We start from the raw sequence: 27,696 nt of genomic DNA, 5'->3' as shown, positions 1-27,696 counted from the left end.
ATTTTTTTTTTCTTTTTTGAGGTAACATTGTATTACAACATGGTGTCATTTCAAAATACATGTTGTATTTCTGAACAGTAGATAAAATATTCATCTTATAAATGAAAATTAATAAATTTTGAAGGTGGGTATGTTCAGTTTCAGAAGACCACGTTGTTCTGTGATTAGTTTCTAAGAGAGAAAATACATTTTGTATTTAAAGGTGTTCCATAGATTATCATCTTTCATGCATTTATCACCATAATATTTTGATTTATAGTTGATAATTATTGTATCAAAACTACATGTCAGCATTCAACACTCTGAGTTGAAAGTGTATAATCATTAAATAAAATCCCACTTAATATAAGTATTTAGGGAGCAGTGAAGAAGAAACTCAGGGGCAATTTAAAATAATGCTAATAGCTTAAAAAGGGAAAGCTAAACATTTCATCCATAAAATATGACGACACGTAAGTGAGTCAGAAATACATGACATTTTCCCAGTGAATTACGTTGTCTATTTTTCATTCACACTAAAGTGTAGTGAACACACGTGGAAATCTATTATAGATGTGATCATGTTTTTATTTCAATTACACACAGCAACAAAGCTATGTAAAATCTAATTTTGTCAATAAAAATATTCTAAACCACTGAAAAAAGTATTTAAATAGGCTACAACAGGTTTTCATTTTTTTTTTTGTTTTCATTAAAATAGCTGGAATTGTTTCTCTGATCTCTTACAGTAATTTTATATTACTCCTTGTCCTGAAAATCCTACCTAACTGTGGAAACATACTTCATCATTACAAATACCAGTGTAAACCACCCAAAAGATGTCTACATCTAAGATCGCCTGGTATTCTCATTAATTTTCTAGTTTTTATTATTTTAAATTATGTCCACCACCGTATACCATGAATATATTCCCCATTCTGCTTAAAAGTCTTGCCTCCCCAGGGCCTGCCCCTCCATCACCCCGCAGAGGGTGGAGAGGGTGAGACTGGTGAGGAGGAGAGTGGGCAGGGCTGCCCCATGTCCAGACGTCCCCACTCACTCACGGGCCTGGGGGGAGGAACAAAACCGCACCCGGGGGACCACAGGCCCCGGGACCGGCAGGGAGAGCCACACGAACAGACTGTCCAGCTCAGCCCCGGATTTGCCTCCTCCCTGCACAGATGTGCATGAGTCTGAGGGGGACAGAGGGGCTGGGAGGGACCCATGGGTGGACAAGCCCATCCTGCAGGAGGGACGTGTGGGTGTGACCCAGGAGGAGACTCTGCGGGAAACGTGGTCTCTGGGTCCTCAGATGTGGAGAGTCAGGGTCAGGGAGATGAGGAGACAAGGGGATGGATCAGGAGGCAGCAGTGAGGCCACAGGGGCAGGAATCTCACAGAGGAGGCATCAGGACACGCTGCACAGGGACACCGAGCCCAGATCATTCAGTTCCGGGACAGTGTCTGGTCCTGGGCAGCAGGAAAACAGGGACCTGCACACCCCACCTCCCTGCACACCCGTCACTGTGGGGCCTCCCCAGACCAGGGCTATGCTGGAGGAGCAGGGACAGGCTCTCCAGGGTCAGGAGGGGCTGGGCATGGTCACATGCCTTCTGGGACTGTGCCTGGACAACCTCTGGTAAGTGTGCTGAGCGGGGACGATGGGGCCTGGCAGGAGGTGGGAGAGTGGGACTGGGGCGGTGGGGAGAGGTTGTAAGTAGGGCTATGAGATCAACGAGAGCAGAATCCTTCGATCAGTTGAAATGTCCCTCCTTCCCGATCCCAGATCCTGAGTAATAAAGGTGCATTTCTGGAGCTGATTGCAAAATGGTCAACAGAGAGTGAGAGACACGGAGCTCCTCCACTCCACAGCCTGAGAGTGACCTCTGGATCATTCCTATGGCTGTCCTTGTAGGTGTCATCTACATTCAGAGTGGATGGCTTCACTCCTGTTATATTTTGCTTGATATTTTTTTATGTAGATGATGGCTCCAGGGGTGAGCAATCTGACCACCCAGGGGACCATGGGCTTCTTGCACCCGCTGCTCTTCTCTGCTGCTCTTACCTGTGCGCCCTGCTGGGGAACGGGCTCATTGTCCTCATCACCACCCTGGACTGGCACCTGCACACCCCCATGTACTTCTTCCTGAGGAGTCTGTCCTTCTCGGACCTCTGCCTCCTCTCAGCCATGGTCCCCAAGTCCATCGCCAACTCTCTGAGGCACAGCAGCTCCATCTCCTTCCTGGGCTGTGTCATCCAGGTCTTCATGATGGTTATGTCAGCAGGTGCAAAGCTGACCCTGCTCACATTGATGAGCCTTGACCGCTATGCTGCCATCTGCCACCCCCTGCACTATGACGTCCTCATGAGCAGGGACAGGTGTGTGCAGCTGACAGCTGTGTCCTGGCTGGGTGGGTGTGTCATCTTTGTGATGCTCACAGCTGGAATCTTCTCTTTGTCCTACTGTGGGTCCAACCTGGTCCACCAGTTCTTCTGTGACGTCCCTCAGTTATTTTTTTTTTTTTATTTCCTGCTCAGGAAATTTAGTAAGAAAAATTCTACCTATCATCATTAGTGTTTGTGTCCACGTTCTGACCTGCTTTGCTGCGTGTATTTCTCAAATCCTCTCCTTTCATGGGACTCTGCCCTAGCCCTGCCCATGCCCTCCCGGGTGTGGATGCTCCACCATCTGATCCTTGTCCCATGGGTTGAGTGGGGCTGCTGGGGATGATGCTGTCGTGATGATCACAGAGCCGTGGGTTCGCAGAGAGTCCTGCTCTGCCCGTGCCCGCATGTGACCTGCTGCTGGAGTCCATCCTGGATTATTGAAGCCAAGGTGGTTGCTCTGCTTAGCTTCTCTGTCCCTCTCCCCCCAGCAGCGCGAAGGGGCCCTTTCTCTACACCCTCTAATGTTGTGAGTCCCTGTGACACGGCCGTTGTCCTGGGTGAGGAGTGTCTCCTTGTCTCCATCCCTGTCTCCTGTCGCTGCAGGTTCAGAGACTGCCCATCAGAGTGGGTCCCTCACTCTCACTCCGGCCTCCGCATTCCCGTTCTTTAACGTGCATGAAACGGTCCCCATCGTGTCCCTGAAACTCCCTCTTGGCAGAATGTCTCTGTTTTCTAGACAAAGGCCATATAAGCATTTTTGCAAATTTTTGAAAATGTGTCTTTTGTCTTACTTTACGTCATTCTTAGTTCACATTCGCACTACTGGAGAGCGCTCTGCTGCTGAATGAATTTTTGTCAAAGTTCGTGCCTCTCTTTTCAGAGGGATGAGAATGCCCTGGTATCAGTAATAAAACCTAATCTTGATACGTGCTGTGTGGCCCATGTATGTACTCGGAGCACACGCCGTTCTGCTATCTGGGTTTACATTCTGTTTCCGGTATGTGTCTTCACTTCCTTTGGAATAGGAACCGATACTTATTCATTTGCTGAAACGCAGTGCCTGAGTGATTCTCTTTGGTATCTGACCTTTTCAAACATCTGTGACAGGTTCCAGTGATGAGCCCTCCCGTGCAGGGGCCCTCCCAGCCTCCCTGAGGGTGACACGGGCAGAGAGGGCTACAAAAGGGCCCATGGCAGGAGGCCGGATGGACGAGGGAGCAGCCGCCCCCTGCCCAGGCTCCGGGGCCTGAGAGCCACAGCAAAGCCCAAGAGGCCAAAACCCACAACCAAGAGCTGGAGCTACACGACACCCTTACAGCAGGGCCCACGAGCTGGAGCCTCCCAAAGGGCAGTGCTGGGCGAGGGGACAGGCACCGTCCGTGGGGCTCCCCCGCGCACACCGCGGGCGCCTCAGGGCCCGGGACGCCAGCACGGAGTCCGTCTCTCAAACAGGGAAACGGAGAGTGCACGGGCCACACCGGCGGCTGCTCACGCCACAGCCTCCGTGGTGGTCACCGCCGTCACAGGGAGGGTTGCAGGGCACCTTCGGCAGGGACGGTCACCCCTGGCCCGCGGAGGCCGGGTCTCTGCCGGAGGCCTGGTGTCCACAGCGCCGGGCGAGCGGCGGCGCCACAGACCCTGGCCCGGGCCTCTGGGGCCCCTTTCGGGCAAAGTCAGAGACAGGCGAGGCCGGCTGTGGCCAAGTCCTTCAGCTTCTCCCCCTCCTGGGGGCCGCGAGCCGACGCTGATGTTCTCGGGAGGCGGCACCCGCTGCTTTTCTTCAGAGGCTGGCGTCGTGCCCACACCCTCCCTCCCCCCTGCCGGTGGGGGGTCCACCTCAGCGCCGCTGACCCGGGCTTCCCTCCTCTCAGGCTGCCTGCCCACAAGTCTGATTGGACCCATTTTCAATCCTGTGGCTGATTGGCCCATTTCCCCATCAGCCCCTGGCACTGATTGGTCCATTCCGCGACCCAGGAAGTGCACTTCACGGGAAAGCTCTCTGAGGAGCAACTGCCATGACTCACCTGTGGTGAGAGGCGGGTCCTGGTAGGAAAAGTCTGATTGGACCATTGAGCACCAATCAGCTCATGGCTTTCACCTTATTGGTCAGTCCACAATCCGGGAAGTACAGTGTTACATAAAAAGTCTCTGAGGTGCAACAGCCAAAACCGTGGGGTGGAGCCGCAGGGGGAGGGACCCACTGCCCTGCCCCCCAGCCCCCCCACCGAGGCCGCAGTTCTGGAAACATAAGGGCCGTGATGGCCCAGGCGGTGGACATGCGGCGGCTCTGACTCAGCCCGACACTGAGCCTGAGTCGGCCTTGAGCTTGGGCGGCACCGGGCGAGTGGACAGATGAGGACAGCGAGTGACAGTGGCCTTGGGGCCGCAGCCAGCCTGGTCCTGGCACGGGGGTCGGGTCGTGGGCCCTGGTCAGCGGGCGGGAGATGGGGGAGGAGGGGAGGGGTGGGATGGTGGACACTCCCCCGGGGAGAAGAGGGCAGGGCCGGGGTCTCCAGGCAGTGGGACCGGCTGAGGCAGGTCCAGGCTGTGAGCTGGGCCCGGGCGCCGGCAGGTCGGGCAGGACCCAGGGTGTCAGGGGGCATCCGGCACTCCTGAGCCCCCTCCCGGAGCCGCCCTTGTGTTGGGGGGGTGCGGCCTCTCCTGGGCTCCACCATGAGCTGCTCTGGCCACAGCGCCTCAGGGCCCTTTTATGGAGAGCCGCACTTCCAGGGCGGGGTGTGGCCCAATCAGACGCAGGGTTGCGACGTGGTCCGACAGGGCTCAGGGGAGGGGCAGCCCGAGAGGCTCCGCCCCTGCGGCTGAGGGGAGGAGCCCGGGAGGGGGCGGGGCGACGGCCTGAGGCGGGAGCCAGAGCCCGCGAGGAGAGTTGGGCGGGCTCTGAGGAGAGGGGGGACCACGCGCCCGGGTCCAGGACAGGGACACGGGGGCTGAGGGGAAGAGGTGCAGCGGGCGTTGCAGGGGCGGGCGGAGAAGCCGACCCCCACCCCCATCCATGCGCGGGCTCGGTCCTGTCCTGCCTCCCCGCTGGCCGAGGCGGCCCGCGGCCCGGCCCCCCCTCAGAACGGGGCGCTGTCCGGACCCCGGAGCGGGGGACACTCCGGCTCTGATGCTGCCCCGGGCCAGGAGGGACCCCGCACGCGCGCCCCTGACCCGTGCGCCCGGCCGCGCGGTGACCGGGGGTGACCATGACCGCTGGCCGGAGCTGCCCGCGCGCCCGGGGCAGCGCCCGCTTCTGGGCTCCATCGGGTGAGATGCCGGCTCCTGCACTGCAGCCGGCGGGGCGGGTGGACGCGGGGCCGGGCAGGATGGCGCATGTGGCCCAGGACCGCCCCGTCTCCCTCCCAAATGGCCCCTTGTCCGTGCACCCTGCCCCGCTGGTTGTGAGCACGCGGGGGACACCCCTGGGAGAGGGTCCCCCCACTGCTGTCTCAAGCCCAAGACACAGACCAGGAAGTGGACAAGCCAAAGACAGCAGCCCTCGGGACTCGCCCGATTTGTAACAGAAACACAAGATTTAGTAAAACACGAGGATTCAGGTTGTATCACATTTAAAGGTGCTGAGAATAAAATGGAATTTAAAAATATTTAGTAACATGAACAAATTCACATTTTTCATGGTTTTCCTCCTCCTCTCCCCCTCCTGCCTCCACATTTCTCCATCCCCCTCATGCCCATCTCTCAGGTCTCCCCACGGAGGGCACACAGTGGGTGTCAGTGACTTTCCAGCACCCTTTGGAAGTGGCTCATCCCGAGGCCCATACCCTGGTCCCCCGTAACCGGTCAGTGGAGGGTGAGATGTACAGGATGATGCCCATTAACACGGTCAACTCAAAGAGGGCACTTGTCCCTTGGAGGAAGGTCCCTGAGGGCTGGAATCTGGACAGTGTCCATCACGCGGACACCAGCTCCAGAGCTCAAATAGCCCAGCCCTGAGGCCCTGCTCTGTCCATGAGGTGGCGCAGGATGGGGTGCAACATCCTGTGAGTGCTCAGAGGCTCCCCACGAGCCCCGACCATGTAGTGAGAGGCCGAGACACCCTATGACCTCACCATGGGGACCACCTCAGGACAGAGACTCAACACGGCAGCGGGAACTTTCCCCCCAGACTGAAGGTATCTGGTACCATCTGTTTATAGAGGAGAATCCATTCGGAAATGAATTTTTTTCCATTTCAAAATTCAATTATGACTTGAGAAAGCAGTTAAAATACTCATTTTGTAGATTAAAAAACTAATAAAATTCTAAAGATGAATGAGTTGCTGATTTCCACAATTCCATATTGTGGAATGAATTGCAATGGGAGAAAATAATGTTTTTACAATGTAACTTTTCCAAATATTATGAATGTCAACAGCATCAGATTTTGATATGTGATATATGATGCTTCATAATTGTGATTTAGTTGTCAGCACAATGTGTCAGTGTGTATTAAGTATCAAAAATAATTAAATTAAGGGCCTCCCGGTGGCGAAGCAGTTGAGTGCTGTGTTGCAAAGCTACCCACAGTCTCTGCAGCGCCGGTTTGATCCCAGGCCACCGGCAAGTATCCCACATGGCGCACAGACCTCTCCTGCTGCCCGCTGCTTCCCTCAGCAGTGTACTTAGTCAGTCTGCCTGTTCTGCTTCCCACTCTGGCTCTGGTGAATTCTCTCACCCTCCCGTGCTTCTGACTGTACCCAGTGCTTGAATAAATAAATATATCTTAAAAAAATATTAAATTAAATTGTGATAAAAACTAAACTAAAGTTGAAATTAGAATTTTATTATCAAGCCTCCCTGGTGGCGCAGGCAGTTGAGAGCCTGCTGTGAAGCTTTTTGCAGCCTCTGCAGAGCCGGTTTTATCCCAGACGGCCACTGAGGGTCCCACATGGCACTGTGGATCTCTCCTGTCTCACCCGCTGCTCCCCTCAGCAGTGTATTTCGTCAGTCTGCCTGTTCTGCTCCCTGCTCTGGCTCTGGTGAATTCTCTCACCCTCCCGTGCTTCTGACTGTACCCAGTGCTTGTATAAGTAAATGAATAAATAAAAATCCTTGGGGGGAGGTGGAGACAGCCTGACGAGCATCTGCCCACTACCCCTGAGGCTGCAGACTTGACAGGGAAAGCGAGGCGCCACCCATCATTTGGAGTTCGCCAGTGGCAGAGATCACACTGATGACCCCAAGAAACAATCCTGCCAAGGTAGGGGCTTGGGCACGTTGATGGCTGATTATGGAACCTGGGGGGAGAGGGTCATCTGCATACTTCGGGACATGAAGATCTAAGGCCTTGCTGGCCTATTGTAGCCTATTGCAGGAGCTGTCATCTGCTCAGCCTGGCGTGGCAGTGAGCCCTTGGGATGGCTGAGAGTGTGGGCAGGGCCAACGTGACAGCAACCCAGGGCTGGCAGAGCTTGGCGTCCTCGCCAGGTCTCTGCAGCCAGGCAGGAGATGCATCAGGAAGCCAACACGGAGAAGGCCAACCACTGGTGCCAAGGTCAGAAAGTCCTGAGCGGTTGAGAAGCAGCCAAAGGGGATGCTGAAGAGGACAGTGGGCCTCTTCAAATCACCCAGGGGTGATGCCCAGTCAATATTGAGTAAGTGTCAGTTGCCAAAGAACCCATCCGCTGGGGGACGGGCAGGGAACATGGCTTGTAATGGAGGGCACAGCTGGAAGGTCCCAGAGAGAGGCAGTGCGGGGTGGGGGGCGCTGTCCTCGGGTCCCTGCCTGTGATGTGCAGAGGGTTGGTTACATTTCACAAGATCCAGTTTTATTTCCCTCTTCATTTAAATCTGATTCACTTTTCTTCCTTCCCTGCCCTTTGTCTCCATCCCTCCTCTCGCCTTGCTCCTTAGTTCCTTCCTAACTTTACTTTCCCTTCTACCTGTCCTGTACCCCACCCACCTCCCAGGCCCCCAGGAGGGGGACAGGAGGTGACAGTGACTTTCCAGCTCCCTGTGGATGGGGCTCATCCATGGCTCTGATAACAGGGCCACACCCAGGTCCTCATGACAGTCAGGTGAGGTGATGGGCCTGAGGGGAAGCCAGGACCTGGTCACAGAGTCTCCTGGGACCCCTGAATGGGCCACTGACTCTGGAGGCTCATTACCGGGGATGCCACTGAAGTCCACAGAGATGAGAGTCATCCGGTCCCCTTCGGGTGAGGTCCTGTGGAAGGGTAGTGTGAACACGCCAGGGCCTGGGGAGAGTAGGGGATGAGACAGCGAGCCCTACAACCCATCTGCAGAGTCAGTGAGCTGGAGGCCTGGAACCTAGACATCAGAGGCAGCACAGCAGAGGACAGTGGGTGACTGGGGCCATCAAGAGAGGTTTGCTTTTCCTCCTGTCTGTGAGGGCGAGAGTTTTGTGGGAAGCAACTTCTGGGCCAGAGGGCATGTCATGCCAGACTGGATGTGCCTGTCAAATATTTTTTTTTATTTTTTATATTTTAAAGATTTATTTATTTATATAAGAACCGGGGTACAGGCCAGATGTGCAAGAGGGTGAGAGGATTCACCAGAGTCAGAGTGAGGAGCAGAACAGGCAAATCAACGAAATACACTGCTGAGGGGAGCAGCAGGCACGGGCATGACAGGAGAGGTCTGCACACCATGTGGGACTCTCCCTGGCCCACCGGAATCTAACAGGCACTGCAGAGGCTGCGGACAGTTTCACAGTGTGGCGCTCAACTTCCTGTGCCACCAGGGGAGGCCCTCAAATATTTTTTTTTAAAAAGTAAGTTTTTCAAATTTCTAATTTTTAAATTACCGACATATTTCATTTAACCCCATACGTCAAAGTGTTAATATTTCAACAAGAAATACTTATGTTATTGTTTTCAATAGTGACTTTATTTTCTTTATTGAGGTAACATATTTTTACCATACAGTATTGTTTCAAATGCATTTTGTATTTCAAAAGCACTGCAGTTAAAACATTCCTCTTATAAATGAAAACAAATAAATTACAAATGCAGACAAATAGTTCAGTTTCAGAATGTCCTGTTGTGCGGGGATGAGCTTCTAACAGAGTAAACACATTTTTTACTTTATGGTGTTCCACATATTGTGATCTTCACTGCATTCATCATTTTATAACATTTTGATTTATGGTATCTACAGCAACTATAGAATAAAAAACATTATGTCAGCATTTTGCAAACTGAGTTGAAACTATATAAATGTGAAATGAAATCAACTTAATGGACACATTTAGGAAGTAGTAAAGAAGAAACTCAAGAGAAATTTAAACTAATACAATTGTTTAGAAGGGAAAGCTGGGCCTCCCTGGTGGCCCAACCCCGGCTGCTCCCTGGCCACCGGAGAAGGGTCCCACATGGCGTGCAGACCTCTCCTGCCGCCCGCTGCTCCCCTCAGCAGTGTACTTCGGTCCTTCTGCCTGCTCTGCTCCCTGCTCTGGCTCTGGTGAATTCTCTCACCTTCCCGCACTTCTGACTGTACCCAGTGCATGTATAAACAAACAAACAAACAAACAAATAAATAAATAAAACATGCCTCTATTAAAAAAAATTAGAAGGGAAAGCTACACATATTGATCACAAAATATTACAACAATTAAGAAAATCAGACAGAAATTCATGTCCTTTCCCATGTTCTATGTTGACATACACATGTGGATATCCAATTTGGATCTAATCATGTTGTATTTTAACTCAAAACAGCAACAGAGCTATGTAAAACCTAATTTTGTCGATGTAAATATGTATCTAAATCACTGGAAAAGTTTTTACGTAGGTTACAGAAGGTTCTGAGATTTTTTTTCCTGTTTTAATTATAAAAGCTGACTTCTTACAGTTATTTCATATCAGCACATTCTCCAAAAAATCGTGCCTCCCCAGGGCCTGCCCCTCCGTCAACCCACAGAGGGGGGAGAGGACCAGATTGGGAGGGGGAGAGTGGGCAGGGCTGACCCATGTCCAGACGTCCACTCTCACGCACGGTCCTGGGGGCAGGAACAAACCCACACCCGGGGGACCCGGGGCCCTGGGACCGGCAGGGACAGCCACATGCACAGTCCGTCTGGATCAGCCCCAGAGCAGCCTCCTCCCTGCACAGACGTGCATGAGTGTGAGGGGGACAGAGGGGCCTGGGAGGGACCCGGGGTGGAAGAGCCCATTCTGCAGGAGGGACATGTGGGTGTGACCCAGAAGGAGACTCCGCAGGAAACGTGGTCCCTGGGTCCTCAGATGTGGGGAGTCAGGGGCAGGGAGATGAGGAGACGAGGGGACGGACCAGGAGGCAGCCAAGAGGCCACAGGGGCAGGAATCTGACAGAGGAGGTGTCAGGACAGGCCCCATGAGGATGCCGAGCCCAGATCATTCAGTTCCAAGACAGTGTCGGTCCTGGGGAGCAGGAAAACAGGGACCAGCACACCCCATCTCCCTGCACACCCATCTCTATGGTGCCCCCCAGACTAGGGCTGTGGTGGAGGAGTAGGGACAGGCTCTCCAGGGTGGGAAGGGGCTGGGCATGGTCACGTGTCTTCTGGGGCTGTGCCCTGGACAACCTCTGGGATGTGTGCTTGGTGGAGACTCTGGGGCCTGGGCATGAGGGGGAGCTGCGGGCCTGGGCCTGTAGGAAGGGGCAATCATTCAGGCTATGAGATCAACCAGAGTAGAATCCTATGATTGGCTGAAATGTTCCTCCTTCCTGATCCCAGGTCCTGTGTGATAAAAGCGCGTTTCTGGAGCTGAACACAGAAGGCTCAACAGAGAGTGAGAGCCATGGATCTCCACCACTCCACACCTTGAGAGTGACCTCTGGGGCACACCTGTGACTGTCCTTGTAGGTGTCATCTACACTCAGACTGGAAGGCTTCATTCATGTTATATTCTGCTCAATATTTTTACACAGAAGATGGCTCCAGGGGCGACCAATCTCACGGTCTTGACAGAATTCATGCTCCTGTTGTTCCCCACACAGGGGACCATGGGCTTCCTGTACCCGCTGCTCTTCTCCCTGGTCTATCTGTGCGCCCTGCTGGGGAACGGGCTCATCGTCCTCATCACCACCCTGGACCGGCACCTCCACACCCCCATGTACTTCTTCCTGAGGAGTCTGTCCTTCACGGAACTCTGCCTCATCTCAACCACAGTCCCCAAGTCCATTGCCAACTCTCTGAGGCACAGCAGCTCCATCTCCTTCCCAGGCTGTGTCCTCCAGGTCTTCATGCTGTTTGTTTCAGGAGCTACAGAGCTGACCCTTCTCACGGTGATGAGCCTTGACCGCTATGCTGCCATCTGCCACCCCCTGCACTATGAGGTCCTCATGAGCAGGGACAGGTGTGTGCAGGTGACAGTTGTGTCCTGGCTGGGTGGGGGTCTCTATGCTGTGATGAACACAGCTGGAACCTTCTCTTTGTCCTACTGCAGATCCAACGTGGTCCACCAGTTCTTCTGTGACGTCCCCCAGTTACTGGCTATTTCCTGCTCAGGAAATTTAATCAACGAACTTGTCCCCATTTTCATTAGTGTGACATTGGATATGTGCTGCTTTATTTTCATCATAATTTCCTACATCCACATCTCTCTGCTCTCAGGAAGATCCCATCCACAGAAGGGAAGGCCAAAGTCTACTCCACCTGCCTTCCCCACCTGCTGGTTGTGGTGCTGTTTGTCTCCACTGCATTCTTTGCTTATCTGAAGCTGACCTCAGAGACCCCGTCCATGTCTGACCTGGTCATTTCTATGTTCTACACGGTGGTGCCCCCCACCTTTAACCCCTTCATATACAGTCTGAGGAACCAAGCCATGAATTTGGCTGTGTGGAGACTCATGAATGGTTGTTACACCAACAAGTAAAGCTCACCCTTCTTTCTAGCCAGAAAGAGCATCTACAAATGCACCCCGTGACCTCCAACCAGACACTCACAGGTGTCTGTCACAGGGATACCAGCCCCTCCTTTGTCCCCAGCCCCTCCCCACCTTTTCAGAGCACTCAGGAGGTTGTTTCCCAAGACTTTTCAAGTGTTTCCCTGCTCAAATGCCTGTTCTCTGCTGCCCAGTGTTTGTGTCCATATCTGACCTGCTTTGCTGCGTGCATTTCTCAAACCCCCTCCTTCTGTGGAGCGCTGCCCTCGCCCTGTCCATGTCCCCCTTGGTGTGGATGCACCACCATCTGGTCCTTGTCCCGTGGGCCGAGTGGGATTATGTGAATGATGCTGCTGTGATGATCACAGAGCCGTGGGTTCGTGGAGAGTCCTGCTCTGCCCGTGCCCACATGTGACCTGCTGCTGGAACCTGTCCTGGATTTTTTAAGCAAAGGCAGGTTGCTCTCATGGAATTTTACTCTCTCTGTCCCCCCAGCAGTGCAATGGTGCCCTTTCTCCACACCCTCTAGTGCCTGTTGGCTCCTGGGACATGACCGTTGTCCTGGGTGAGAGGTGTCTCCTTGTCTCCATCTGCCTGTCTCTGGTGAATAGTGGGGCAGCTTGTGGCCCCACAGACTCAGGGTCCTGCAGGAGGGAGCTGCCCCTGCCACGGGCAGCTGGGCCCAGCCAGGGCAGTGAGGAAGTGTCCTGTCGGGGCCAAGCACTGTCCTTTGCCCAAACCCCAGGGGCATCATCACACCTGGTGGAGTGATGGTGCCTTGGGTTCTGGCTTCTCCAACAGCCCCAGGCCCAGCTTAGAAGCCCACCCTTTCCCCCCTTGGGAGCTGGTCCTGGGGATTCTGGCGCCACTGGCTGAGGTTTCAGGGAAAGGAGAGAAAAGTCTGGGCAGCTCTGGATGCAGGTCAGGCAGGTCCAGCGTCAGCCTCACATACACAGTGGAGCTGCCCGCCAGCTGGCAGTGGGCACAAGGCTGGGGTGACACTGCATCCCATGCTGGTCTGAGTGGGGCCCAGGCCGACCCCAGGCCCCCACGGGTGCGGGTTCACGCCCCTCAGGAAAATCTGGGTGGCACATGGACTCAGGGCAGGCAAGCCCGGAAGGAGGTGACAGGCCGTCAGGGGGTCCAGGAACCGGGGCTACTGCAGGGCATCGAGTCAGTGACCACGTGCACCCTCAAGCCTGGATGGGCCCCCAACCCCGCCCAACCCTGGCCTCCAGCTCCACCTCCCTCAGGGCGGCACCATCTCGCTGGGCAGCTGTGGGCTTGGGTTGTTACGGACACAGGTGGGACAGCACGTGGGGCCTGGGACTGTCCATCCCCGGTGTCGACCACCAATACCCCCCTCCTTGTTGTCTGTGCCTGATCCAGTTGGGCCTGTGAGGGTGCAGGGGGAAACCCACTCTGGGAGAGGGTCCCCCACTCTGCTGTGTCAGAGCCCGAGACACAGACCACCCTGCGGACTTGCCAGGCAGTGCTGCCGCGGGACTGACCCACATTGGAAGGTAAAGACAAGCTTCCCTCACACACTGTCACAGGGCACCCCTGCTCTGAAACAGGTTGTGTGATTGTGGGTCCTCACCTGTGCACTTCAAAGGGCCACACTGCAGGCACATGCCACAGTTAACAAAGGTTTATTGACAAGGGAAGGGGATGAGGACATGGAGCACTCAGGGAGAAATGAGGGAGCCAAAGTCTTACATGCGTCCTACCCGTTCTGCTGACCTGGAATCCCGAATGACCCCCGAGACCAAACCTGCCTGGCCGAGAGCAGGACCCAAGTGTGTCCCCTAGACCCCACTCACAGGGCTGGTGTTATTTACAGACAGAGAAAATGGCTGCCTGACTTGGCCCTCAGGTCCTCGCGACTTCCCTTTGGGGTCCTGGGATTTGAAGCTCCTGGTGTCTGGATGGCCTGGGCTGGCGTCCACACAGCCCGCATGGTGTCTGCTCAGGACAGCCTCTCCCCCTCACACACGACAACAGTTCAAATGTGATGAGAGTCACAGGTGCTGATTGTAAATGGCCTTTTTGAATAAAACAATTCTGAGACACACAAACAAATTCCCGTGTCAGAAGATCCAGGCGCTTCCCCATCCTGCTCCTGGGGGATTTCGTCCTGGTTTCCCTCCCTCTCTCCCCCTCCGCCTCCACATGCCCGTCCCCACCTGCCAGGTTCAGGAGGGCGCACATGTGGAGCGACATTCCAGCTCCCTGTGGCTGGGCTCATCTGCGGCTCTGACGACGGGGCCACCTGGTCCCCGCGGGGTCGGGGGTGATGGGGCCGAGGGGGGACCAAGTCCTGACTGTGGAGCCTCCCGGGCCCCTGACGCGCCCTGAGTCGGGCGGCTCATTACCGGGGCGCGGCCAAGAACCCCCGGGGACAGGACACCTGGGCCCGGCAAGGTCCCTGAGGAGGCCGTGGACATGTCAGGGCCCGGGGACAGCGTGGGGAGCGTGCCCTGCGGGCCGTCTGCGGGGTCAGCAAGTCGAGGCCCGACCAGACTGCAGAGGCAGCGCCGCGGGGCCGCGGGGACCAGCTGTCTGGAGTTTGCTTCTCCTCCTGCTCCGTGAGGGCGAGATTTGTGGGAGCTGCTGCTGGGCCGTGGGCACCGCCAGCCTGGACATGCGGGTCCGGTAAGGCGGGGAAGTTCCCCTTGTAAAAAATGTTTTCTGTTCAGTATACATTCCACTGAACTGCATCTCAGGGTCAGCCTTTCACTGTGAACAACTCACGCCATTTTGTTGTCCTACAAAAGGGAATTGTATTTTTTCTCTTTCGAGGTAACGTGTTTTACAACCAAGTATCATTTTAAAATACATTTTGTATTTCAAAAGAACAGTAATTAAAATAGTCACCTTATAAATGAAAGTGAATAATTAAAACTACACAGTTCAATGTCACAGTGCCGTATATTCTGGGATGAGTTTCAAAGAGGAGAAATTGTATTTATTTATTTTTTACTTTTCTTCCATTAAAATAGTTCTGCAGCTTATGGTTTTTAATATATTTGTGGTCATATAATATTTTAATTGAGGTCTATCTGACAATTATTGTTCATAGACATGCATTTCGGCAATGAGAACACTGAGATGAAAGAGCATCACATGTTAAATATCACACATACGAGAGTTATTTAGGAACAGTGAGGAAGAATCTTAAGAGGAAGTTAAAATTCACACTAGTAGTTTAAAAGGGAAAACTTCACACGTTCATCCCCAGAATATGACACAATTGTGAGTGAGATATTCATAAATTTTTAAGGCAATAAATATAGATCTTTTTTTTTTCTTCATGCTAATGTGATAGATATGTGTAATCTATCATGGATGTGAACATTTTATTTAACTACACACAGCAACACAGCTACATAAAATATAATTATATCAATATAAAAAAATTAAGTCACTGAAATGGTTATGGCAGAGGGCACAAAACAGAAGGTTCTGCATTTATTTTCTTGTTTCCATTAAATTAGCAAAAATTGTTCCTCTAGTCTCGTACAATAATTCTATAGCAGCACAATTTCCTAAAGATCTTGCCTCCCCAGGGCCTCCCATCCGTCACCCACAGAGAGGGGAAGAGGGTGAGATTGGGGAGGAGGAGGGCAGTGGGCAGGGCTGCCCTGTGTCCAGGCGTCGCCACTCACACACAGGCCTGTGGGGAAGAACAAACCCGCACCTGGGGGACCCGGGGCCCTGGGACCGGCAGTGACAGCCACATGCACAGACAGTCCGGCTCAGCTCCAGAGCAGCCTCCTCCCTGCACAGATGTGCCTGAGTCTGAGGGGGACAGAGGGGCCGGGAGGGACCCGGGGTGGACGAGCCCATCCTGCAGGAGGGACGTGTGGGTGTGATCCAGGAGGAGACTCCGCAGGAAAAGTGGCCTCTGGGTCCACAGATGTGGGGAGTCCGGGGCAGGGAGATGAGGGGACGAGGGGATGGATCAGGAGGCAGCAGTGAGGTCACAGGGGCAGGAATCTGACAAAGGAGGCGTCAGGACATGCCATACAGGGATGCTGAGCCCAGATCATTCAGTTCCAGGACAGTATCGGGTTCTTAGGGCAGGAAAACAGCAACCCACACACCCCACCTCCCTGCACACATGTCATTGTGGGGCCTCCCCACACCAGGGCTGTGCTGGAGGAGCAGGGACAGGCTCTCCAGGGTGGGGAGGGACTGAGCATGGTCACGTGTCCTCTGGGGCTGTGCCCTGGACAACCTCTGGGAGGTGTGCTGGGCGGAGTCGCTGGGGCCTGAGCAGGAGGGGCAGCCGTGGGCCTGGGAATTACTGGGCACTGCTGGTCTCTCAATTCAGTTCAAGGTCAGACCTGATAGTCTGGTTTTATCAAGGTCATTTAAAATTTTCATTTCTTCATGAAATTATGGACACATGTTTGGACAATACATCAATAGCACATTCACATGAGATAAAATATGAATTATGCAGATAACGATAAAGCATAAATAGATTGCATGCTTGTTATATGTTGATAACTCATTTTGTGTTCAATATTGGAAGATATTAAAATGTTTTCATCCTCTTTGTTTTTTTCATGCAGATGATGTCTCCTGGGGCGATGAATCTTATGGCCGTGACAGAATTCGTCCTTCTGGTGTTTCCCACCCAGGGGACCATGGGCTTCTTGCCCCCGCTGCACTTCTCCCTGGTCTACCTGTGTGCCCTGCTGGGGAATGGGCTCATCTTTCTCATCACAACCCACGACCGCCACCTCCACACCCCCATGTACTTCTTCCTGTGGAGTCTGTCCTTCTTGGACCTCTGCCTCATCTCAGCCACGGTCCCCATGTCCATCGCCAACTCTCTGAGGCACAGCAGCTCCATCTCCTTCCCGGGCTGTGTCCTCCAGGTCTTCACAATTGTTATGTCAGCAGCTACAGAGATGCACCTGCTCATGGTGATGAGCCTTGACTGCTATGCTGCCATCTGCCACCCCCTGCACTATGACGTCCTCATGAGCAGGGACAGGTGTGTCAGCTGACAGCTGTGTCCTGGCTGGGTGGGGGTCTCTAAGCTGTGATGCACACAGCTGGAACTTCTCGTCCTACTGTGGGTCCAACGTGGTCCACCAATTCTTCTGTGACATCCCCCAATTATTGGCTATTTCCTGCTCAGGAAATTTAATGAGCAAATTTTTTTCCTATTCTTATTAGTGTGGTCTGGAGTATCTGCTATCTTATTTTCATCATCATTTCCTATGTCCACTTTTTCTCTGCTGTCAGGAAGGTCCCATCCACAGAAGGGAAGTCCAAAGTCTACTCCACCTGCCTTCCCCACCTGCTGGTTGTGGTGCTGTTTATCTCCACTAGATGCTTTGCTTATCTGAAGCCGAACTCAGGGACCCCGTCCATGTCTGACCTTGTCATTTCTATGTTCTACACGATGGTGCCCCCACCTTTAATCCCGTCATATACAGTATGAGGAACCAAGCCTTGAAGATGGCTGTGGGGAGACCGATCAATGGCCAGTACTCCAAGTTGTGAGATATCGAAATCTAAAATTATAACCTCTCATTAATTCAGCTTTTCCCCCCTAACTCTTAACATGTTATTCGTAAAGCATAGATTTCTTGAATTAGGATTATTCCTTTGTCCCAAATTTATATTCTCATATTCTTCAGTAAATCTGTTTCCTAAAATTTCCTGAAATCCTTTACCAACCGTCTCCCTGTGTTTTGTTCATAAACTAAATCCAGCTCATGGTTAAAAACATGAATTTACTGTGGAAAGAATGTTCTGGAAGTAACATATCACCAAACTTTACATGAAATGAAGCAGTGTAAATGGGCGTCAGTTCATGGGAGCACAAGGTCATGGGACCCCAGTCCTTGTACTCAGTCGCCACAGCCTGTTTGTGTCTCCATTAGGGGGGTCACATCCCTGTGGACCAGAGGGGAGCACAGTTTAGTGTTGGACCCAAATCCCTCACGATTCCTAATGGGGCATATTCCTCTAGGAGAAGGTCATGTTTCTGCTCACAGGTCAAAGGGGAACCACACTTGACTCTGCCAGAGGTGGAAGGATGGACGCTTCCTTGGTTTGTAGGAATCTATGACTGAAACCTGGAATGGATAGAATATCAATTTCTATGATGCCTGTTTTGATGCCAATGTGACTGCACCCCCTCGATGTGGTGTTTCCAAACATAAAGTTATTTGAAATATTTTTGAAGAACTTCATTTTTACTTAAAATTTTGTAATTTTTTAATTTATTATTGTATTTAGGTTCCTTTAGTTTTCCATATTGTATCTTGATCATATACTAGGTCTTCCTCTCAATTTTCTTATAGATTACACTTAGGTTCACTTTTTTTTTATACTTGGGAACTATGTATTTTTTATTATGTAAAACATCATGCAAACTAAAGCTGGCAATATTTACTGATTTTTTCTTTTTATAATCCTACACATCTGCACTGCACGTACGGAGGTTCTCATATTGTTCCCTCACACTGAGAACGTGAGCTAGGGTGATGTTCCTCCTCTCCAGAGCAGGTCATTTTGTCTCCAAACTCTCCTGGCTGATGAGCACATATTGTCCATGAAATTATTTATGATAATAAAATGTAGTTAATCACAAGACATGACTCGTCCATACAAATTTCAGAATGAAGCCTGACTTAGAAAATCACTCACAGTAATATATGCTTCACTGATAGCATGAGAGCACAGTCCCCATCCCTCGGATATGACTTCATTCCCTGGACAGATTCCTGTTAATTTTCTAGTTCTCCTTTGAACAAATGCAGTGAGTGTCTGCTGAGAAGGGATCTTTGCCATGAGTGTTTCATCACACCATCACGTTGATTTGTTATTTGTTCTTACAAAAGGAAGACACATATTTACACTTTTTACTGTTTTCACTCCAATCTCCTCCCCATTCCCTCTTCCTGTTCCCTCTGATAATGAGCAAAGCTTTGCACACAGTCCAACATGTCCTTTTGCTGTTTGCCACTATATTTTCTCAGTTATTGGCCTTTTATATTATAACCCTCAGATGGGTGAGACCAGCCAATATCTTTCACTTTTTGACTTATTTCACTAGCATAAGCACCTCAAGGTCCACCTTTGGTCCCTAAGGGCACTAGTTCACCTTTTTAATAGCTGTGTAGCATTCCATTGTGTGTGGACCCACATTATGTATTTATTCACTCCACTGTGCAAAGTAATTGGGTTGGGGCCATGGCCAGAAACAGTGGTCAGTGCTGCTGTGAACACAGGTGTTCATGGTGCATCAGAGAGTCTGCACATCTGGGACAAATACCTGCAGAGGTTGGTCCAACCTGTGGTTGTTCTGTTTTCATTGTCTAAAGACATCTCCAAGCTGTTTTCCCAGAAGAGGTGAGAGGTCCTTTCTATCACTCCCTCACCTGCTTGCTGTGTCCAGTCCCCAGCTTGGTCCCTTCTCACCACGACCAAGTAGGATTCATTCCAGGGATACAAGGATGGCTCAACATCCGAAAATCAATCAACGTTATCCAACACATCAACAAAAAAGAAATATAAAAACCATATGATAATATCAATAGATGCTGAGAAAGCTTTCAACAAAGTGCAACACCCATTCATGATAAAAGCCCTTGAAATTCTCTGGATACAGGGAACATACCTCAACATCATAAAGGCTATATATGACAAGCCAATAGCCAGTATCATTCTTAATGGTGAAAAGTTGAAAGCATTTCCATTTAGGTCTGGAACAAGACAAGGATGTCCACTCTCACCACTGCTTTTCAATATAATACTGGAAGTCCTAGCCAGAGCATTAAGACAAGAAAAAGACATCCAAGGAATCCAAATAGGAAGAGAAAAAGTCAAACTATCACTATTTGCAGATGATATGATAATATACTAGAGAACCCCAAAAACTCCACAGAAAAACTAATTGAACTCATCAGTCTGTTCAGTAAAGTGGCAGGATACAAAATCAACACACAAAAGTCAGTAGCCTTCCTATACACAAACAATAAATCTGAAGAAGAAATTTAAAAAAAAATCCCTTTTATTATTGAAACAAAAAAAATCAAATACTTGGGAATAAATCTAATAAAAGAAGTAAAGGACCTATACAAAGAAAACTATAAAACACTGTTAAAAGAAATAGAGGAAGATACAAAAAAATGTAAAGACATCCCCTGCACATGTATTGGAAGAATAAACATTATTAAAATGGCCATATTACCAAAAGCAATGTACATATTCAATGTTATTCAAATAAAAATCTCAATGTCATTCTTCAAAGTAATAGAACAATTATTGATGAAATTCATATGGAATCACCAAAAACCACAAATAGCCAACGCTCTCCTGAAAAAAATAAATAAGAAGAGAATGGAGGCATCACACTTCCAGACTTCAAACTACAATACAAAGCCATAATAATCAAAACTGTATGGTATTGGAACAGAACAGACACACAGATCAATGGAATGGAATAGAAATTCCAGAAATAAACACATAGATTTATGGTCAACTAATCTTTGACAAAGGAGCAAAGAATATGCACTGGAGCAAAGAAAGTTTGTTCAATAAATGGTGCTGAGGGGCCTCCCCTGTGGTGCAGCAGTTGAGCGCTGGGTTGCGAAGCTGCCTGAAGCCTCTGCAGTGCCAGTTCGATCCCCGGCTGCTCCCCGGCCACAGGAGGAGGGTCCCACATGGTGCGCAGTCTTCTCCTGCCGCTCGCTGCTCCCCTAAGCAGTGTACTTCGTTCCTTCTGCCTGTTCTGCTCCCTTCTCTGGCTCTGGTGAATTCTCTCACCCTCCCGGGCTTCTGACTCTACCCAGTGCTAGTATAAATAAATAAATAAAATAAATCTTTAAAAAAATAAATAAATGGTGCTGAGAAAACTGGGTCGCTACATGCAAAACAATGAAGCTTGAAAACTTCCTCACACCATACACAAAAACCAACTCAAAATGGATTAAAAAACTAGACATAAGTCCTGGAACATAAAATACATAGAATGAAATATAGGCAAAACACTACGTGAACCATCTTACACCAGTGAGAATGGCACATATTAAAAAAGCTAGCAACAACAAATATTGGCGAGGGTGTGGAGAAAAAGGAACTCTCCTGCACCACTGGTGGAAGTGCAAACTGGTCCAACCACTATGGAGAGCTGTGTGGAGATTTCTGAACCTACTAAACATAGAGCTTCCATATGATCCAGCAATTCCACTCCCAGGTATTTACCCAAAGGACACAGAAACATCAATTCCAAAGAGCTACCTGCACCCCTATGTTTATAGCAGCACTGTTTACAATAGCTAAGCTTTGGAAACAGCCCAAATGCCCAAAAATAGATGACTGGATCAAGAAGATGTGGTACATATACATCATGGAATATTACTCAGCATTCAAAAAAGATAAACACATGCAATTTGCAGCAACATGGATGGCCCTGGAAGGGATCATGCTCAGCGAAATAAGCCAGAAAGAAAAAGAAAAATACCAGATGGTTTCACTCATAGCAGGAATCTAGAAAACTTAAATAAGGGACCAGGAAAAAGAATAACTATAAGAAAGTGAAATAAAAATCAACAAACAACTATGAACCAGAGACACACTATTGGGGGTGGTGGGCGGGGAGGGGAGGATTGGGGTCAAAATAAGGGGGTTGCAATTGTATGGGGAATATAAAAATAAAATTTATAATAAAATATTGCTCAAATGTATTTGGAACCACAAAGACCCCAAACGGCCAAAACAAACCTCACAAAAATGAAGAAGCATGGTGGAGGCAGCACATTCTAGACTCTAGACCATACAATAAAGCTATAATACTTAAAACAACATGGTTCTGCGACAAAAACAGACACACAACAATGGATAATAATGAGGGCCCAGGAATACACCCTCATACGATGGACAGTGACTCTACGGCAGAGGAGCCAGAGCAGGCACTGGAGCAGGAAAGTGGGGAAATGGTGCTGGGAGAAGCAGGCAGACACAAAAAGCAGAGTGAAGCAGGTCCTGCCCCACCCCTTACAGAAGAGTAAACTCAAGCAGATAAACGCCTCTTTCCATGTGTGACATCATCATCATCACGCAGCAAACCTAAGGATATGACACCATGAGCAGAAACCCTAAAATACTATTTCCTAAAGATTAGAAGAAAATTATCCCAACAGAAGGACAATTCTAATGCAAGTGCAGGGACAAGGGCTGTGGTGGAATAGAACGGCAGGATACACAACTTCAGACAAGTAAAATTTCTCTTCCTGAAGGGCTGGTGACCCCCATGGTCACTCACTTCTGCTGGACGTCCATTGTCTTTCTGCCCCACTCCCCCTCCCTGGGCTCCCTCCTACCTCTCTCCGTGTCCCTTCCCTCCCGCCTCAGGCCTTCCCAAATCCCCCTCACGCACATACCCAGGGCCTCTCCATGAAGGGCACACGGGGGGTGATGGGCGACTGACCAGCTGTCTAGACATGGACTCAGGGCACTGTTATGACTGATGGTGCCCACCATGGCGGACTCGACAGTTGGGGAATGGAACCTGGACGTGAGGATTTGTCTATTCACTTCCATAGAGGCGTGAGCCAGACACAACATCACATCTGCACACCAAGTGTGATAATTACTCTCTGAGACACACTGCAGGACGCTCCAATTAACACAGTCAAGTAAACACACACTTTCCCTCAGGAGGAAGGTACCTGAGGGCTGGAATCTGGACAGTGTCCAACATGCGGACACCAGCTCCAGAGCTCAAAAAGCCCAGCCCTGAGGCCCTGCTCGGTCCATGAGGCAGCGCAGGACTGGGTAGAACAACCTATGAGTGTTCAGAGGCTCCCCATGAACACTGACCATGAAGTGAGAGGCTGGGACACCCTCTGTCCTGCCATGGGGACAACCTCAGGAGAGAGAAAGGACACAGCAGCGGGAACTTCCCCCCAGACTGCAGGTATCTGTCCCACCCATTGTAGGGTAGAATCCACTCATACTTGGAAGTTTTCAGATTCAAGCTCCATTTTAGACTTGAGAAAGCGCCACAGTTAAACTATTTACTTTGTAAATCATGAGAAGTAATGCTGACGGGGCCCAAGTCTTCATGTCCCACTGCCCTATTCAGCCTGGGTGAGACTCAATGAGAGAAAACATATTCTCTTATAATTTACGATCCTCAAAGTTACCGACCTAATACATTAATCATATTAGAAGATTTTGATTTAAGGAATATGTAACGATTTTTGATTCATACCTAGAAATTTAGCATCAGCCACACTCAGTGTGTTTTGGATACTAAACAAAATAACAAAATTAATGAATTAGATTGTATCAAAGAAATTGCAGAGCAAAATAAAACAATATTTAGTTAAACTCAAAATGGTATGCACATTTGTCCTACGCATTATGACAGATATGAGTCAAGTAGAAAATTAAAAACTCTTACGGCAACATGTTGATGGCTTCATGGCTATGACACTAGCAAGAGGCTGGCAGGGACATGTGACTATTTATGGTCGTGACCTTGGGATTCTTCCTCAACTCCATCACTCAAGGATTGTTAGCGATTTTTTAAAATAAATCACAGTATTTAGACAGAGCCTGGAGGAGATATATGACAAATGTTATTTTGTGATTTTAAATTTTTATATAAATTACTCAACAGATGTCAACATTATTAACAACCAAGTACCCTAATTTATTTCCTTGATTTTATTAAATAATTTGGTTTTATTCCCACCAATGTATTGCAAATAATTTATATTAGTACATTTCAAAAATCCTTCCATCACCAGACCTGCCCGTCCATCACCCCCACAGAGAGAGGAGAGGGTGAGATTGAGAGGGGAGGAGAGTGAGCAGGGCTGCCCCGTGTCCAGACGTCCCCACTCACGCGCAGGCCTGGGGGGAGGAACAAACCTGCACCTGGGGAACCCGGGGCCCTGGGACCGGCAGGGACATGCACAGACCGTCAGGCTCAGCCCCGGAACGACCTAATTCCTGCATGAGACTGATGAGGGAACACAGGGCCCTGCAGGACCCGTGGGTGGACGAGCCCATCCTGCAGGAGAGACGTGTGGGTGTGACCATGGGACGAAAGTAGCTGCAGGAGAAAATACCTTAACTCCTCCGGTAAACAAAGGGGCAGAACAATGACCAGGATGGGCAGGAGCGGTCACCCTCTCAGCACATAAATTGCAGGGGTGGGGGGCAGTCAGTTCTCAGTTGGCAACATGAGCCCAAGGGACACCACACCTACTGCTGTGATGGTGAACATGGGCACTGACGAGGAATAGACTTGGGACCATCAGTGTCCACTTGGTCCCAAAATATGCACCTGGAGCTGCAATTGGCCATTGATTTGCTGGAATTTGGAAGCTGAGATCCACAGGCCAGATTTGGGGTGAGCTTGAACATTCATATTCCTGAGTCTTCTTGGAGGGTCTGCTACTGGGAGTTTCACTGACTTGGGGCACGGGGTTGGCAGAGGAGAGGCCGGGGTCAGCGTTTCAGGGGTGCCCATGCATGGGACGTGGTGAGACCGGGAGGAGACTGCTCAGGGGGCTGAGGTCAGTTGAAGTCTCTACCCTTCAGCATCTCCCACAGGCGGCGTGGACAGTGGCAGCACATGCGGGTCACTGAAGCTGGACAGGCCGAGCAGAGCTGGAGCTGAGATCCCTGTGGGGAAGATGCTGGAAAGAGCACTGAGAGAGGCTAGTGGGGAAGGACAGCACTGGTCACCTGCATAGAGACACTGCGTGTCCAGCACTAGCAGATGGTCCTGGCACTTCATTCCTCTAGACGTTCATGCAGTGATGGCTCCAGGGGGGGATAAATCTCACAGCCGTGACAGAATTCGTGCTCCTGGGGTTTCCCACCCAGGGGACCATGGGCTTCCTGCACCCGCTGCTCTTCTCCCTGGTCTACCTGTGCGCCCTACTGGGGAACGGGCTCATAGTCCTCATCACCACCCTGGACCGGCACCTCCACACGCCCATATACTTCTTCCTGAGGAGTCTGTCCTTCACGGACCTCTGCCTCATCTCAGGCACGGCCCCCAAGTCCATTGCCAACTCTCTGAGGCACAGCAGCTCCATCAACTTCCCAAGCTGTGCCCTCCAGGTCATCGTGATGATTTTTTTTGCAGGTGCAGAGCTGACCCTGCTCACGGTGATGAGCCTTGACCGCTATGCTGCCATCTGCCACCCCCTGCACTATGAGGTCATCATGAGAAGGGACAGGTGTGTGCAGCTGACAGCTGTGTCCAGGCTGGGTGGGTGTTTCTACACTGTGATGTTCACAGCTGGAACCTTCTCCTTGTCCTACTGTGGGTCCAACTTGGTCCACCAGTTCTTCTGTGATGTCCCCCAGTTATTGGCTATTTCCTGCTCAGGAAACTTAATGAACAAACTTGGCCCAATTTTTGTTAGTGCGGTGTTGAGTGTCTGCTGCTTTGTTTTCATCATCATTTCCTATGTCCACATCTTCTCTGAAGTCAGGAAGATCCCATCCACAGAAGAGAAGGCCAAATCCTTCTCCACCTGCCTTCCCCACCTGCTGCTTGTGGTGCTATTTGTCTCCATTGGGCTCTTTACTTATCTGAAGCCGACCTCAGGGACTCCATCCATGCCTGACCTGGTCATTTATATGTTCTACACGATGGTGCCCCACACCTTTAACCCCTTCATATACAGTCTGAGGAACCAAGCCATGAAGTCAGCTGTGGGGAGACTGATGAAGGGGAGACTCACCAAAATGTAATAGAGAAGATGACTTCATGACTCTATCACAGACATTTATTTTAAATCTTTGCATCATTTTCCCCTTTATATTCTTATAGTTACATTTAATTCCGTTGTATAATTGAAAATATATGCTTGTTTTTAAATTATATTTAAGATACTTCATATACTCCTATAGCTTATATTTTGCTCTTTTTACTACTGAGATGTTCTCTGGTATGCCATGTGTACTGGGGTAATTGGACTTCAGCATCTTTCTGCTGTTCTCCATTATGTGGTCCTGGCCGAGAGAGGTGATGGTTGGGTTTCATCTCAGTCATCAGCAGAAGTTCTCTCATGGAGCAGCATCTCCAGTCTCTATGGTGCTTCCCCTTTCAGGTCGCTGATCAGGGATCATGGAAAGGGCAGAGGCCCCTTTATTTAGTGAGTGAGGCCTTCAGAGAATAAATAAGGCCTTGGGATCTGTAGTAGAATCTGAATAGTCACAACCTTCTGTCGATAAGGAGCACACCTGATGTGGTAGAGACCCTTCGGGAAGCTCTGTTGTGGGTGCTGACAGCATTTACCGTAAACACACTCAGCTTACAGTGGACACCAGAAATAAGACAGTGAGTGAAAGCAGTTAATTTCACATGTAGTATAATCACTAAAAAGTAACAAATATATAATGGGTAGGGTTTTTTAAGAAACAATAAAGGAACTTAGGAAACTGTAATGGTAAAAACAAAATAATAGCTAGTGGACTGCACAATATTCTAATATTTCCAGCAATAGTTGAGGAATGGCACTCACAAAATCACGCCACACTTTACACGTGTGTTTATCCACATTTATTTAATTACCAAGAATGCCTGGGAATTTGAGGGCAATATATTTTTGGGCACATTATTGTGGGACTCAGAGTGTTTGTGTTTCCCTATGGAGTTGTTCAAATAGAAAACTCATCAAATTTACATGTCATAAATAATGCAATAATTTACTGTAGATGTAAAGACTTTGAAGAAGTCTTCAAGAATTATAAATTATAATTATAATTATAATTAAGTTATAATTATAATTATAAAGAATTTGAAGAAGGGTTCTCCGGTGGTGCAGCAGTTGAGCGCTGGGCTGTGAATTGCCCGCAGCCTCTGCAGTGCCGGTTTAATCCCCAGCCTCCGGGTGAGTGTCCCACATGGCGCGCAGACCTCTCCTGCTGCCTGCTGCTCCCCTCAGCAGTGTACTTCGTCTGACTGCCTGTTCTGTTCTCCGCTCTGGCTATGGTGAATTCTCTCACCCTCCAGTGCTTCTGATTGTACTCACTGCTTGTATAAATAAATAAATCTTAAAAAAAAGAATTTGAAGATAATTTAAATTTGGGAAGTGAAATGCCCAAGTGTGTGGCTGCTGCCTGGCCTCAGCTCCTCTCTGCTGACTGCATCAACCTTTGCTTGCCCATCTGTGAGGTCCAATGTTTGAAAAGTTCACACCAAAATATTTCATGATAATATGCAGTTCCAACTGGATATCTGACATTTAACTCATTCTCAGACATTCAGGCTCTGAGGGTGCTAATCAGGTTGATCTTGCCTTCAGCCCAGGCGAGTCCCATGTGTGCACAATGTCAGATTGGAGGTAGCCAGGAATAGTTAAAAGATGGCAAAAACCCGATATATTAACTTCTAGGTTGACAACTTGCTACTGTACTTTTAAATCATTGGAACTTTTATTTATCAACTGATAAATAACTTTCTTAATATTAATTATTGATACACTCATAGCTTACTGGTC

The sequence above is a fragment of the Talpa occidentalis genome, unplaced genomic scaffold (genome assembly GCF_014898055.3).
Source record: "Talpa occidentalis isolate TD23 unplaced genomic scaffold, MPIMG_talOcc4v2.1 talOcc4.18, whole genome shotgun sequence".
Classification (NCBI taxonomy): Eukaryota; Metazoa; Chordata; class Mammalia; order Eulipotyphla; family Talpidae; genus Talpa; species Talpa occidentalis.
Note: the sequence above shows the minus strand (reverse complement) of the source record.